A 17378-nucleotide genomic window follows, 5' to 3' on the forward strand; every position below is an offset into this window, starting at 1 on the left:
GAAACAGACAGAAAAATACTATTTTTACTTTATTTCTATTAATTAACAGAAAGTATAGAGAGGGTACAGAAGTTTGTGCTTCTAGTTTCATCCATCTCATGCTCATCAAAAAGAATCCACTAACAAGGTTGATCAAGTCTTGTTAACAAACTCATTCCGATAATCATGAAACCGGAGAAATTTCGTATAACACTAAGTTACCTCAACGGGGATATGCACATCCCCAATAATAAGTATATCATATTTCTTTTTGACAGTAGGAAGAGGAAATTCAAAACCTCCAATTATAATCGATGGAATTTTTCCAATGGAGTTGATACTATGAACTTGAGGTTGTTTCCTCGGAAAGTGTACCGTATGCTCACTACCGTTAACATGAAAAGTTACATTGCCTTTGTTGCAATCAATAACAGCCCCTGCTGTATTAAGAAAAGGTCTTCCAAGAATAATAGACATACTATCATCCTCAGGAATATCAAGAATAACAAAGTCCGTTAAAATAGTAACGTTTGCAACCACAACAGGCACATCCTCATAGATACCGACATGTATAGCAGTTGATTTATCAGCCATTTGCAAAGATATTTCAATAGGTGTCAACTTATTCAAGTCAAGTCTATGATATAAAGAGAGAGGCATAACACTAACACCGGCTCCAAGATCACATAAAGCAGTTTTAATATAATTTCTTTTAATGGAGCAAGGAATAGTAGGTACTCCGGGGTCTCCAAGTTTCTTTGGTATTCCACCCTTAAAAGTATAATTAGCAAGCATGGTGGAAATTTCAGCTTCCAGTATCTTTCTTTTATTAGTAATGATATCCTTCATTTATTTAGCATAAGGATTTGTTTTGAGCACATCAGTTAATCGCATACGCAAAAAGATAGGCCTAATCATTTCAATAAAGCGCTCAAAATCCTCACCATCCTTTTTCTTGGATGGTTTCGGAGGAAAAGGCATGGGTTTTTAAACCCAAGGTTCCCTTTCTTTACCATGTTTCCTAGCAACAAAGTCTCTTTTATCATAACGTTGATTCTTTGATTGTGGGTTATCAAGATCAACAGCAGTTTCAATTTCTACATCATTATCATTACTAGGTTGAGCATCATCATGAACATCATCATTAATATTTTCATTAGGTTATGTTCATTACCAGATTGTGTTTCAGCATCAGACATAGAGATATCATTTGGATTATCAGGTGGTTCAGCAATAGGTTCACTAGAAGTTTGCACAGTTCTATCATTTTTATTCTTCTTCTTTTTAGAAGAACTAGGAACATCAATATTATTTCTTTGAGAATCTTTCTCGATTCTCTTAGGGTGGCCTTCAGGATATAAAGGTTCCTGAGTCATTCTACCAGTTCTAGTAGCCACTCTAATAGAATAATCATTTTTCTTACTTATTCATTTCATCAAGCACTTCTTTTTGAGCCTTAAGTACTTGTTCTACTTGAGTGGTAACCATAGAAGCATGTTTGCTAACAAGTTTACGTTCACCTTTAATATTAGCCATATAATCACCCAAGCGTCTAATCATATAAGCATTTTCTTTTAATTGTCTACCAAAATAAGCATTGAAGTCGCCTTGCTTAAACATAAAGTTATCAAACTCATCCAATCACTGACTAGCAATTTTAGTAGGAGGGACTTCAGCTTTATCATATCTATAGAGAGAATTTACCTTTACTACCTGTGTCGGGATATCGGGATCAGGAGGTTCTTCAGTAAATAAAGAATTGAGATCATATGTTTCTTCAACAGGCGGTATATTATGACCATGTATTTCTTCAATAGGAGGTAAATTCTTAACATCTTCAGCTTTAATACCTTTTTCTTTCATAGATTTCTTTGCCTCTTGCATATCTTCGGGACTGAGGAATAGAACACCTCTCTTCTTCGGACTTGGTTTAGGAATAGACTCAGTAATTGGAGCAGGAGCTGGCTCAGGAGGTGCCCAATTATTTTCATTTGTCAACATATTATTCAATAGAATTTCAGCTTCATCTAGTGTTCTTTCCCTAAAAAGAGAACCAGCACAACTATCCAGGTAATCTCTGGAAGCATCGGTTAGTCCATTATAAAAGATATCAAGTATTTCAGGTTTCTTAAGAGGATGATCAGGCAAAGCATTAAGTAACTTGAGAAGCCTCCCCCAAGCTTGTGGGAGACTCTCTTCTTTAATTTGCACGAAGTTGTATATTTCCCTCAAAGCATCTTGTTTCTTATGAGCAGGGAAATATTTAGCAGAGAAGTAATAAATCATATCCCGGGGACTACGCACACAACCAGGATCAAGAGAATTAAACCATATTTTAGCATCACCCTTTAATGAGAATGGAAATATTTTGAGTATATAAAAGTAATGCGATCTCTCATCATTAGTAAACAGGGCGTCTATATCATTTAACTTAGTAAGATGTGCCACAACAGTTTCAGATTCATAGCCATAAAACGGATCAGATTCAACCAAAGTAATTATATCAGGATCAACAGAGAATTCATAATCCTTATCAGGAACACATATATGTGAAGTAGCAAAAGTAGGGTCGGGTTTCATTTTGTCTCTAAGTGATTCTTTGTTCCATTTAACTAATAACCTCTTAAGCTCATATCTATCCCTGCAAGCTAAAATAGCTGAAGAAGATTCTTTATCAAAAAATAACCCTCAGGAATAACAGGCATATTTCCATCATCACTATCATCATCGTATTCAGATTCAATAATTTCTTTTTCTCTAGCCCTAGCAATTTGTTCAACAAGAAATTCACCAAGGGGCACAGTAGTATTAGGCATAGAAGTAGTTTCATCATAAGTATCATGCATAGCAGAAGTGGCATCATCAATAACATGCGACATATCGAAACGAATAGCAGAAGCAGGTTTAGGTGTCGCTAGCTTACTCATAACAGAAGGTGAATCAAGTGTAGAGCTAGATGGCAGTTCCTTACCTCCCCTCGTAGTTGATGGATAAATTGTTGTCTTAGCGTCTTTCAAGTTCTTCATAGTGTCCAGCAGATATAAATCCCAAGTGACTCAAAGAATAGAGCTATGGTCCCCGGCAACGGCGCCAGAAATTAGTCTTGATAACCCACAAGTATAGGGGATCACAACAGCTTTCGAGGGTAGAGTATTCAACCCAAATTTATTGATTCGACACAAGGGGAGCCAAAGAATATTCTCAAGTATTAGCAGCTGAGTTGTCAATTCAACCACACCTGGAAACTTAGTATCTGCAGCAAAGTGTTTAGTAGCACAGTAATATGATAGTGGTGGTAGTAGCAACAAAAGTAAAGACAGCAAAAGTAATGTTTTTGGTATTTTGTAGTGATTGTAACAGTAGCAGCGGGAAAGTAAATAAGCGTAAACCAGTATATGGAAAAGTCGTAGGCACCGAATCAGTGATGGATAATTATGCCGGATGCGGTTCATCATGTAACAGTCATAACATAGGGTGACACAGAACTAACTCCAATTCATCAATGTAATGTAGGCATGTATTCCGTATATAGTCATACGTGCTTATGGAAAAGAACTTGCATGACATCTTTTGTCCTACCCTCCCGTGGCAGTGGGGTCCTATCAGAAACTAAGGGATATTAAGGCCTCCTTTTAATAGAGAACCGGAACAAAGCATTAGCACATAGTGAATACATGAACTCCTCAAACTATGGTCATCACCGGGAGTGGTCCCGATTATTGTCACTTCGGGGTTGCCGGATCATAACACATAGTAGGTGACTATAGACATGCAAGATAGGATCAAGAACTCACATATATTCATGAAAACATAATAGGTTTAGATCTAAAATCATGGCACTCGGGCCCTAGTGACAATCATTAAGCATAGCAAAGTCATAGCAACATCAATCTCAGAACATGTGGATACTAGGGATCAAACCCTAACAAAACTAACTCGATTACATGATAAATCTCATCCAACCCATCACCATCCAGCAAGCCTACGATGGAATTACTCACGCACGGCGGTGAGCATCATGAAATTGGTGATGGAGGATGGTTGATGATGACGACGGTGACGAATCCCCCTCTCCGGAGCCCCGAACGGACTCCAGATCAGCCCTCTCGAGAGGTTTTAGGGCTTGGCGGCGGCTTCGTATCGTAAAACGTGATGATTTCTTCTCTTTGATTTTTTTCTCTCCGAAAGCAAATATAGAGTTGGAGTTGGCGTCGGAGGGCATCCAGGGGGCCCACGAGGTAGGGGGGTGCGCCCTAGAGGGGGGGGGGGCGCCCCCCACCCTCGTGGACAGGGTGTGGGCCCCCTTGTCTTCATCTTTGGCGAGGATTTTTTATTATTTTTTCTAAGATGTTCCGTGGAGTTTCAGGTCATTCTGAGAATATTTGTTTTCTGCACATAAAACAACATCATGGCAATTCTGCTGAAAACATCGTCAGTCCGGGTTAGTTCCATTCAAATCATACAAGTTAGAGTCCAAAACAAGGGCAAAAGTGTTTGGAAAAGTAGATACGACGGAGACGTATCAACCCACACCTGCTGTTATTCTCCGGCGACGGTAGACGAACCAGTAAACCCTCGTACAGTCGTACTCCCCTCCGCGTGGGAAACAACTGCCGAGTCTTCCCTGCCTCCGTGTCGTTCCCTTCCTAGGCCTCGCTGTCATCTACCGCCCTGGTGCTCTCGGCGCGGCCAGGTCAACATGGTCAACGACCGACATGCATCTGAAGTGAACTGTACGTGGAGAGGCCGACAGCTGGGCCCACGACTGCACGCAGGGAAATGCCTCCTTATTACGTGTAAAATAATGATTCCTCCACCTGACATCAGGGACCCACCGAAAGGGCCTCTGTATTTCGCGAAAAAAACGTTACCACCGCTGACAGCTCGGACCCACCAGCTATATCTTCGCACGCAAGGAAGTGCCTCCTTATTACACAAAAAATGAATACTCCCCCTGTTAGCTGGGGCCCAGTATAGTGGCAGGCTGACTTGTGGGCCTACTAAGTTGACGGGGACGGAGGGCTTTGTCAACTTAGTCAATATGCACGATTCTAGCTCCAGTGACCATACGATGTCCATCCAACGGCCGTAGTGCTTCTTCACCCTTTGGTCTTCTTGCTCCAGCCGCCCAAACCAGCGCCGGTCGTGCCTCGTGCTCCTGCCTCCCGTGGCCGGCTGCGATGCGGCGGAGGCCTCACCGCCCCCTACTACTCCCACCGCTGGCCAGGCCATCCCTCTACTCACCCGCACCCCCTGTTATTCTGTGGCGACGGCAGCCTCACACCGTAGAGAACCAGTGAACCCTCGTATTCCTCTACGCGTGGGCATCCACTGCCGCGTCTTCCCCGGCTCCGCATCGTCCCCTTCCTGGGCCTCGCTATTGTCGACCGCCCTGGTGCTCTCGGCGCGGCGTGGTCAACGTGGTCAAGGAACGGCTTCCATCGGATGTGGACTGTACGTGGAGAGGCTGACAGTTGGGTCCACGGCCGCAGCAAGGAAGTGCCTCCTTATTACGTGCAAAATAATTATTCCTCCACCTGACAACAGGGAACCACCATACGGGCCACCGTATTTCATGAAAAAACGTTTCCCCCCTGACTGCTGGGACCCACTAGCTACACCTTCGCATGGAAGGAAGTGCGTCCGGGCAAAAAAAACAAAACGATTCGCCCCCCTGACCGCTGGGACCCACCAGCTACATCTTCGCACGCAAGGAAGTGCCTGACAGTCCGGACCCACCTGGTCGAAGCGTACGTAGCGTTGTCATTCTGGTCGCGAATGTGTACGTACATACTGGTCGATGTAAAGGCGCGCACGTGTCGTAGTAGAGGCGCACACGTAGCATGTTACATGTACGTACAACGACCAGGGTGCAAGAAAGAAAATACGGCCACGTATGTGTACATACGGGCGGGGTCTCGAATGCCTACTCGCGCATACGTACGGCCAGTGCTCGTGTACATGGCTGGGTCGGAACGGAGAAACAACGTCGTCATTGTGTTCATGGGGAGGCAACGGAATGCGTCGTGTTCATGGGGAGGCAACGGAATGCGTCGTGTTCATGGGGAGGCAACGGAATGCGTCGTGTTCATCTGGAGGCAACGAAACGCATGGGAGCCAACTGGCTGGGTCGGAACGGAATGCGCGGCCGTGTTCATCGGGAGGGCTTGGACGGAACAGGCGATGGAGACGAGGCCTGGCGTACCGCAGAACGGAGGAAACGGACCTCCTACGATCGAAACGGGGGTCCTGTTGATCGGGAGGGGTGTGGCGTACCGCAAAACGGAGGAAACGGACCTCCTACGATCGAAACGGGGGTCCTATTGATCGAGAGGGGTGTGGCGTACCGCCAAACGAACGAAATGGACCTCCTACTGTCGAAATGGGGGTCCTGTTCATCGGGAGGGGTGTGGTGTACCGCAAAACGGGACTCCACGTGGCACTGTTCATCTCCACCGTCGACCTCCTCCAGCCTCCACGGGCTACCGTCGACCTCCTCCAGCCTCCACGGGCTCTTGTTCATCCAGCCTCCACCGCACGCTACTCCACTGGTTACTGTTCAACCACCCCTCCACAGGCACCCCTCCACCGTCTATTGTTCACCCAGCCCTCCACACCACGGGGTCCTGTTCAACCATCCCTCCACGGGCAACCCTCCACCGTCTACTGTTCATCCAGCCCTGCACCACACCACGGTGACCCGTTCTTCCAGAGGCAACGCCACCGCTCACTGTTCAGCCAAACCACCCCGCAACGCTCACTGTTCATCCTAGAGGCAGCATCGATCGGCTTCAGTTAGTAGCAGTAGCGAAGGAATCGCTCGATCGGGTTCAGTTAACAGCCATCGATCGATCGCTCGGGTTCACTAACGCGTAGCCTGCACTGCAATTGCTCGGGTTCAGTTAGAGCCCAACGCCTCGCTCGGGTTCAGTTAGAGCCAACACCTCGCACATACGCGCGTACGTGTACGAGAGAAACGCGCATCGCTCGGCCCCCGACCTCCCACCGTAACCGGTAACTCCCCGAAATTTTCCTCCCCCTCGCTTCTACCACGGTTTTTTCCATCATGGACGGCCCAAAGAATGTCATGCAGCTGTGTCTCCGGCCCACTCAGGACAAAAAGCCCATTTTCTGTCATGATTTTTTGTCGTAGAAGTAGGAGCCCACCACATCTATGATGGTACCGGGTTTTGTCACAATTATCGTCATAGAAGTGTCATATGTATGATAGAAAAAAAATTCGTTCGGCCCAAAATGTCACGGATGTGTCTTTTTTTGTAGTGAAAGGTTCAAAATATGTTAGAAAAAAGCGATGACCTATTGGGTGAGGAAATGGATCGAACTCAAACTCTGACTGGACATCTTTAGAGACTTCAGTCTAAGTTTGATAACCTTCAGAGTCATCATAACACTCTCTTAGCCGATGATGAGAAGCTTTCTTATGAATTCTTCGAAGAAAGCAAGATCTTGAAAAGCTAAGGGTGAGATATGAAGATCTTTAAAAGGAAAATGACTCATTGCTTGCCCAACAGATCAGTTCCGCTCAGGAAGAATTCATTCCACCATGTTTGAAATGCATTGAACGTGAATCTGTAATTCTTCACCTGGAAGTTCAAATGCTTCTATTGCTGCAAATTCTTCAACTGTCTCTGTGGTCACAAATTCCTCATCTGAGGATACCACAAGTATCACTGATAATGCAGGGTTGAAGGAATTTTATATGACAAGCATTTATAAAAGCCTCAAAGGGCATCAGGCTCTTTGTGATGTGCTTAAAACATTGGTGCGCGTCGGTCCTAAACAAATGGTTTTTACCCCTTTCCACGACGGCATTTGGAACTGTCGCCAAGTGAGTGTGTGCGATAGGGTGTCGTTCCCACATGACCCAGAAATCGCCAGGGATAGGCCCTCCTGGGACCCAGGCTAGGGCCGTGTGCGATTGGGCGAGGCATCAAAACCCAATCATTTCCGTAGGTATGTACATCCCACACGGTTAATCCTAGAAATCATTTCCGTAGGTATGTACATCCCAGAAATCATTTCCATAGGTATGTACATCCCACACGGTGAATCCCGGAAAATCATTTCTGTTCGTATGTATATCACACACAGTCAATCCAAGGAATACATTTCCGTTCTTATGTACATCCCACACAGTCAATCCAGGGAAAACGTTTCCATTCGGATGTACATACCACACGGTTTTATGTATATGCTCATGTGTGAAAGGTGTAACTATCACACACGCTCTGCCTTGGTTAACTGTTTGCTTTCATTAACTACATCACACACGATTTGATGTAGAAAACTGTGTGGCATTGGGCTATCCATCACAAGCGCTTTTACTGCTAGAACCATTTGTAAAGGTCCATGACCATCTGTTCTATTTTTATTTTTGTCTGTAATTTATTATTCTAGTTGGAAATTTTTAAATATGAAATGTGCAATTCAAATTCTCAGCACAATGGTTCAACAACGAATCCATAAATAAAATTTCCAGCACAATATGTTCAGTAGTTACAGGATTAGGCAGCAATTAACTATGATGAACCGCAGTATTTAAAGGCGGTAAAGGTTAAGAGACAAATGTAAATCATTTTGACTGCTGACGGTGTTGAAGAAGAGGAATGCCCATAATGTGCCTTCCTGCATGCCATAGGCACGGACCTCTTTTGTCCAACCCCTTGTGACAATTGCCGCCCATCCTTCACCGCCTCCAGGAAGACTTCTAGAGCATTATCATGGTAGCATGAATTATATACTTTAACCTTAGTTGCCTCCACTCCGGTCATGTAGTTTGCAAGGTAATCATCAGTAAATAGCTCCGGGAACCACTGAAAAGAGAAAAATATCAGATACTGAGGTCTAATAGAGTATCTTGTTGTGGGCAGGGGAAAAAGGCAACACATTACTTACCATCCTAAAGTTCATATTTGTCTTCGACAAAGTGTAAATAAAGAGCTTAATTCCAATCACCCGTTTGTTTCGCCTAACAATATTTCTTTGTTTCCTCACTTGACTCTTGTTCATGAATATCTCATTGCCCCATATGCAAAAGGGATCAAAGCGTGGATCAGTACCCCTCATATATGTACCTACAAGAAACCAGTAAATGTTAGAAGCTAAACAGAGATTGCACAAATGATGTAAAATACAACTACCTATGTTCCTAAGTACAAGTATTTTTTTTGAGATTTCAATATGAACTACATACAGATGTATATAGAATTATAGATATAGTTTAGATTAGAATCTAGATTCACTCATTTTGCTCCTTATGGCAGCAATTAACCTTGACGGCAAACAACAACATCACCCATTGTAGCCCTGTGTAAGTACATGGAAAGCCAATGTTAACTACAACAGGGCTAACATCCACCAAAAATAGCAAATGGTAATAAAACGGCAGCATCTGTAGTGATATCTTCATTTAGAAAGAGTAGCACGGTAGCAAAGGGACGGATTAAAAAATGGATACAACTATTAATTGCAACAAGCTTAACAACATCCTAATTCATGTTTTGTAAGTTTGTAGCCATTGAAATACAACTCTTTAAAAATGGATACAACTATTAATTGCAATAGGCTTAATGGCCATTGAAACCGGTACTGATAAAAATGCAATTGGCAGAGTTAAACATCACAGGGCAGGTGCTGCCAGAGCAGATAATGGCCCAGTTGTCTATAAAAAGGTAGGGAAAATAGCTCAAACGTGTTAGGCATGTTTACTACAACATGCTTAATACATCGACAGTACAAAACATAGCCATTAATTGCAACTGGTATTGGTAAGATTGAACTGGTGGGTACATAATTGGTAAGTCCTGAGAGGTAGTTGCCGGGGCACTTCATCTTGGCCAGAGCCCGCCCAAAGTCAGCGGCGGCAGAGCCGAGCTGTTCCTCCGGGTCGAAGCATGGATCAGTGCCACTGCCATGTGTACCTACAGGCAACCAGTAAATGGTAGAAGTTAAACCGCAATTGCACAAATGATGTGAAATACTATAAGACATGGAATGCAGCTAACCTTGACGGCAAACAACATCATCGGCCGTTATGACCCTGCGTAAGTACATGGACAAGCATGTTAAGTACAACAGGGTTAGCATCCACCAAAAAAGCAAATGGGGCAGCATCTCTAGTATATCTTCATTGGGGAGGGTAGCATGATAGCAAATGGACAGATTTAAAAAATGGATACAACTGTTAATTGCAACAGGCTTAACAACATCCTAAATCATGTTTTGTAAGTTTGTAGCCATTGAAATGCAACTGTTTAAAAATGGATTCAACTGTTAATTGCAACAAGCTAAATAGACATCGAAACTGGTACTGATAAAAATTCAATTGGCATAGTTAAACATCACAAGGCAGGTGCTGCCAGAGCAGAGAATGGCCCAGATGTCTATACAAAGGTAGGAAAATAGCAAAAACGTGTTAGGCCTGTTTACTAGAACATTCTTAATACATCGACCGTACAGAACATAGCCATCAATTGCAACTGGTATTGGTAAGATTAAACTAGTGAGTACATACTTGGTAAGTCCTGAGAGGTAGTTCCTGGGGCACTTCATCTTGGCCAGAGCTCGCCCAAAGTCAGCGACGGCGGAGGTGAGCTGTTCCTCCGGGTCGAAGCGTGGATCAGTGCAACTGACATGTGTACCTACAGGCAACCAGTAAATGGGTAGAAGTTAAACTACAATTGCACAAATTATGTGAAATACTGTAAGACATGGGATGCAGCTCACCTCGACGGTAAACAAAACATCGGCCGTTATGACCCTGCATAAGTACATGGATAGGCATGTTAAGTGCAACAGGGTTAGCATCCACCAAAAATAGCAAATGGGCAGCATCTCTAGTGATATCCTAAGTCATGTATTGTAAGTTTGTTGCTGGTATTGGTGAAATTGAGCTGGACATGTTAACATTTGAACATCACACAGTGTGTAGTGCTGAAATAAACTAGGCACGAACATGCTTAATACATCAACCGTACAAATCATAACTGTTGCAAGTGGTATTGGTAAGATTTAGCTGGTCAGATCTTACCTGTTAAGTCCTGAGGGGTAGTCGCTGGGGGACTTCATCTGGGCTAGAGCCTTCACCATGTCGGCGGCGGCAGAGGTGAGGTGTTCCTCCGGGTCAACACGCACAGCGGCCATCGCGCCATGGACCGCCATCAGCTCCTGGCGAGGGGGGGGGGCGATTTGGAGGCATGAGGATGTTTCGCAGGCACCATTTAAGCAATCAGACCAGGGACGTGATAGAGATCAGTGGGTTACCTGAGTGGATCCAAGCAGAACGTAGATGTGGTTGAAGCTGTGGTTGCGGCGGCGGCGGTTTGAGATGCCGGTAGGGGGAGGCGCGAGGGAGGGGGGATACTAAGGGGAAGGGGATGTGGTTGGAGGAATAAATTCTGAAATCGCGTGCCTAATGAAAATTTCGGTGCGAAATTTGAAACTTTGGCGGGGGAAACACACAACGCAGACGAAGTGCGTGAAATACTCGTGTGCGATAAAAAAGAAAGTTGGCAGATCCCGCCTCCAAAAAATGTACACGTGTACTTGATTTTTTTCGGTCAATGGTACGCCTGGTTTATTAGGAAATATCGCACATGTAAATGACTTATGGGTCATTAACGCAAAAAATGCAGACGGGTACGGCATAGAAACCGTGTGTTTTGTGTTCTTCTAATGATTAACGCAAAAAAACGCACACGGGCACACATGCTAATCAACACTCAAAGCCCTCAAAGGATGCTCTTACCAACATTGTACATTAATACTACAAACTTAAAGTACCACTGGTAATTTGCTCTAATACTACAAACTTAAACTACTTCTCACATGCTGCCATCAGGGCATGCTGGCTAGACCCCGGCGTCCTCCTTCCTGGCCTTGTAGGCGGTAGCCCACTGTGCTTCGATCTCTGCCAAGCTCTCCTCACCATGGCGTGCGGCCTCTTTTTTCTTGCGGTGGCAGGACTCTCTTTTCTTGACTGCTTTCTGCCTTTTTCGCTCTTTCTGTGCAGCTTTGGCTGCCTCTAGATCCACCACCCATTCGGCCATGGCAGCCTCAAAGTCCGCCCATGTAACTGTCTGGCCAACGACGGCCATGAACTCGGCGCAGTGAGATGCCATCGCTTCCTTACCATGTGTGCGGTCGCGGGCGCCAAGGAACGCGGCGCGGCGGGATGCCATCGCTTCCTTACTAGTTACTGTGCACCGTGGTGCCATGGAAGACACTTGGAGAGAGCTCTGGGAAGGAAGGGTCGGGCAGCCGTAGAATGCGGTGGTATTAAAGAGCTCAACCACAAACGACAACAGAAATTTGGCTTCCCTAACAATTTTGCTCATTCATTATCGCACACGGTTCATCTCCGTCGCTTCCGGAAACAGTGTGCGCTGAGCCTATTGTGTGTTGCGTTATGATTGGCTGGAACCCCAGCCATGCGGATTGCGCGTGTGCACCGTTGGATGCACCGTGATCGAATGGCAATCCACGTCCCTCACATCACACCCGTGCACATTTAGTTAGGTTGGACTTATATGCGCTAAATGCCCAGAAAATGCACATAATCCCCTAAATATGGTAAATGAGCCTGAAAAAATGCCAAATTTGAACACGGTGATTTGTAGGGTGTATGTTCATCGTAGAAAAAAACTCAAGGGCAAAGAATGAAGAAAATTTGGATTCCCCTTCAATCTTGAGGATTTCCCTTTCGAAAGCATGGAACTTCCTCGGTGATGGTTCGAGTTATGAAGGGCGTGCATGACAACATAAGCCAAACCTTCTCAAATTTTTACCAAGGCATGGTGAGGTCATACCACGGCACCATGCCAGGCGTCATGTTTTTTAAGAATTTATTGCATTTTTTCTATAGTTTAAAACCCAACAAACAGATATTTGTGGTTGATTATTGTCACACATTTCATCGAAATATCGGTCCATTCCTTGTAAAAGGCATGAGAATTTACTAAATGGAACGAGCATGGTTTTCTAGGCCGTTTTTGTGGACCCTTTCATGCATCGATTGTTTGAACTTGAATTATGTGCATTAATGCCTAGGAAATGCACATAATCCCCTAAATATGGCAAATGAACCCGAAAAGTGCCAAATTTGAACACGGTGATTTGTAGGTTGTATGCTCATAATAGAAAAAAACACGTGGACAAAGGACAAAGGAAATTTGGATCCCCCTTCAATCTTGGTGATTTCCCCCTCGAAACCATGAAACTTCCTCGGTGATGGTTCGATTTATGAAAGGCGCGCATCACGACATAATGGAAACATTCTCCAATTTTTACCAGGGCATGGTGAGGCCATACCATGGCACCATGCCTGGCGTCATGTTTTCCAACCATGTGTTTCATTTGTCGTATAGTTGTTAACCGAGTAAACGACGCGTTTATGGTTGACTATTGCCACACATTTCCTTCAAATATCTGCCCATTCCTTGTAAAAGGCATGAGAATGTGCTAAATGACACGAGCATGGTTTTCCAGACCGTTCTTGTGCACCTTTTCATGCACTGATTGTTCAAATTTGAATGATGTCCATTAATGCCTAGAAAATGCACATAATCCCCTAAATATGGTAAATGAGCCCGGGAAAATGTCAAATATGAACACGTTGCATTTGAGGCGATATGTTGATCGTTGGAAAAAAACTGAATGACAAACTTGGGGATTAGGATCCCCCTTCAATCTTGGGGATTTTCCCTCTCGGAAGCATGGAACTTCCTCGGTGATGGTTCGATTTATGAAGGGCGTGCATGACGACATAAGACAAACCTTCTCAAATTTTTACCAGGGCATGGTGAGGTCATACCATGGCACCATGCCAGACGTCATGTTTTTAAGCATTTATTTCATTTTTTCTATAGTTGAAAACCCGACAAACAGACATTTGTGGTTGACTATTGCCACACATTTCATCGCAATATCTGTCCATTCCTTGTAAAAGGCATGAGAATTTACTAAATGGCACGAGAATGGTTTTCTAGGCCGTTCTTGTGGACCCTTTCATGCATCGATTGTTTGAACTTGAATTATACGCATTAATGCCTATAAAATGCACATAATCCCCTAAATATGGCAAATGAACCCAGAAAAGTGCCAAATTTCAACACGGTGATTTGCAGGTTGTATGCTCATCATAGAAAACAAAAATCATGGACAAAGGACAAAGGAAATTTGGATCCCCCTTAAATCTTGGTGATTTCCCCCTCGAAACCATGAAACTTCCTTGGATGATGGTTCGTTTTATGAAAGGCACGCATCATGACATAAGGAAAACATTCTCCAATTTTTACCAGGGCATGGTGAGGCCATACCATGGCACCACACAAGGCGTCATGTTTTTCAACCATGTGCTTCATTTTTTGTATAGCATGAGCATGGTTTTCTAGACCGTTCTTGTGCACCTTTTCATGCACCAGTTGTCCAAATTTGAATTATGTGCATAATTAATGCCTAGAAAATGCACACAATCCCCTAAATATGGTAAATGAGTTTGAAAAAATGTCAAATTTGAACACGTTTCATTTGAGGCAGTATGCTGATCGTTGGAAAAAAACTGAATGACAAACTAGGACGGAAATTTGGATCCCCCTTCAATCTTGGTGATTTCCCTCTCGAAAGCATTGAACTTCCTCGGCAATGGTTCGATTTATGAAGGGCGTGCATGACGACATAAATCAAACCTTCTCAGCTTTTAACCAGGGGCACGGTGCGGCCATACCATGGCACCATGCCAGCCGTCTTGTTTTTCAAGCACATATTTCATTGTTCTATAGTTGATAACCCAGTAAATGACGTGTTTATGGTTGAATAGTGCCACGCATTCCATTGAAATCTCTGCCCATTCCTTGTAAAAGGCTTGAGCAATTACTAAGTACCACAAGTGTGGTTTTTCCAGACCGTTCTTGTGCACCCTTTCATGCACCAATTATTTGAATTTAAATTACGTGCATTAATGCCTACAAAATGCACATAATCCCTTAAATATTGTAAATGAACCCGGAAAAGTGTCAAATTTCAACACGGTGATTAGCAGGGTTTTATGTTCATTGTAGAAAAAAAACTCATGGATGAAGGACAAAGGAAATTTGGATCCCCATTCAATCTCGGTGATTTACTATCGCACACAATTCATCTCCGTCGCCTCTGCGAACCGTGTGTGTTCACTCACATATGCAAAAGGAAAAGAAAACCCTCGCCCACTTCGTCCCCACTCACTCGCCACAGACTCCTCCACCACTCTGCACCCTAAGCTCAACGGCTGTTGGCGGCGGGCGTAGGTCGCGCTCCAAACGGCACCGGATTTTGCCTCCATCGCTTTCCGCCGCCTATCTGCACCGACATTCTAGACTTTGGTTGACTGGGGTTTTCTGTGGGATTAGGCCGGGGATTTTTCTCATGGAGAAGGTAATCAACTCAATTAGCGAAATATTCACTCATCTCTTATCGCAGTCCGTCCGTCGCTGTTAATCAACCTACGGAAATCACCGTGGAATCATTTTGTTTCTAGCTGATTCGTGGGTGTTCATTCATGTGTGCACAGTGCGAGCACAAATCGGGCAACTATGGTTGTCGCTAGTCGGAAACGAAGTTCTATCTCACCATTCCGGATGACTTCATGGAGCGCTCGATATGTTCAATCTGAACCTACCACGGTCGGCATGGCCTAAATTTGTGAACATATTCCATCTGTTGCTACATTATCTATATATTTGCATCAAATATTTGTTACCTTATCTATTTTTAATTCTATATATTTGTACTTTTCTTGCATCTATATATGGATATGTCCTATCAGTTACTCCCTTATTTGCATCTTGCTCGGTTATTTCAATATATCTAATTTACGATCTTAATTTCCATTTCAAGCAGTACACCCCTTGCTTTGCAAGAACAGGAGTAGAATGAAATGTTGGGCTTTACTTTGCTGATGACTCCGAGGATGTCATATTGACAACGCAACATGGATTTACAATGATGGTTAGTGTAAAACATGATAAAGATGGTCACTCCTATTTTAATGCGGACCTTTGGAGAAAAATGTCTAAGTGTTATGAACTAAAAGCTGGCAATAAAATTCTAGTGCGTGCACCACAGCCTGGTCTAATTAACATGGATGTTTACTTCCCCAACGTCATCAGCCAATCAATGTCTGATCGAGGATAGTGTCCTTTCAACTTTCTGCATGCTGTCATATTACTATTTAAGCAACCAATTGTGATATCATATTCTGACTCTGTTCCTAGGCAGTAACAAATTCTGTTTACCAATTTATGCACACAATATGCCATGTTCTAAATAAATAATACCTTTCCACCTTTTAAGCAGGATATGTTGGATGCATAGTGAACGATCTGTATGTTACTAAGCGTACCAAATTTCACTAGAAGGACTTGAAGCATGCCATAAACTTTCTTGATAATCTGACAGAGATAGCACAACGTATAAATACTGGATTTTGGATGGGATTAATTATACCTATGGTGCACACACTGAACAAGACTGATATGTCTCCAACGTATCTATAAGTTTTGATTGCTCCATGCTATTATATTATATATTTTGGATGTTAACGGGCTTTATTTTACACTATTATATCATTTTTGGGACTAACCTACTAATCGGAGGCCCAACCCAAATTACTGTTTTTATGGCTATTTTAGGGTTTCGAAGAAAAGGAATATCAAACGGAGTCCAAACGGAATGAAACCTTCGGGAACGTGATTATATCAATGAACATGATCCAGGAGACTTGGAGTGTGCGTCAAGAAGCAACGGAGGAAGGCACGAGGCAGGGGGCGCACCTACCCCCCTCGGTGTCGGGGGTTGGGTGCGACATATGCCAAAGGATGGCTTATCATGGTGGGGGCGAGTAGAACGTCGCCGGTGCCTGGAAACGGGATGAGGCGTAGACATGAACGCCGGTGAATCTTACCCAGCTTCAGGGCTCTCTGGGGAGATAATACCCCTACTGCTGCTCTGCGGGGTCTCCGCATGATCACTATGGCAAAGTGTTTACACGATTGCTCCTTGAGTTGTTTCTGGAGGTAGGAGAGGGCAAGGCTAGCTCTCTCCCTCCTGTATGATCAGGTCTAGAGCTAATGGATTACAACCCTTTGCATGGGTGCCCTGGGGGGTTTATATAGGCATACCCCCCAGGGGTACAATGGTAATCCGGCTGGGTGCGGGCCCAGCTGTCAGTGCCTCCGGCCTCCGTCTTCTCCGCCGACTGCTGGGGCCCGCCAACTGGTGGGCCCCGCCGACTGGCTAGGTACGGAGCCGACAAGCCACGTCCGCCGCGGGCGGGTCTTGCCGGCTGCTGATTACTGTAGCCGTGCTTCTAATGACGCGGGCTTTGTCATGGAGTCATGGCAACA

The sequence above is a fragment of the Triticum urartu genome, chromosome 6A, assembly GCF_056163025.1.
Source record: "Triticum urartu cultivar PI428250 chromosome 6A, HENAU_Tu73, whole genome shotgun sequence".
Lineage (NCBI taxonomy): Eukaryota > Viridiplantae > Streptophyta > Magnoliopsida > Poales > Poaceae > Triticum > Triticum urartu.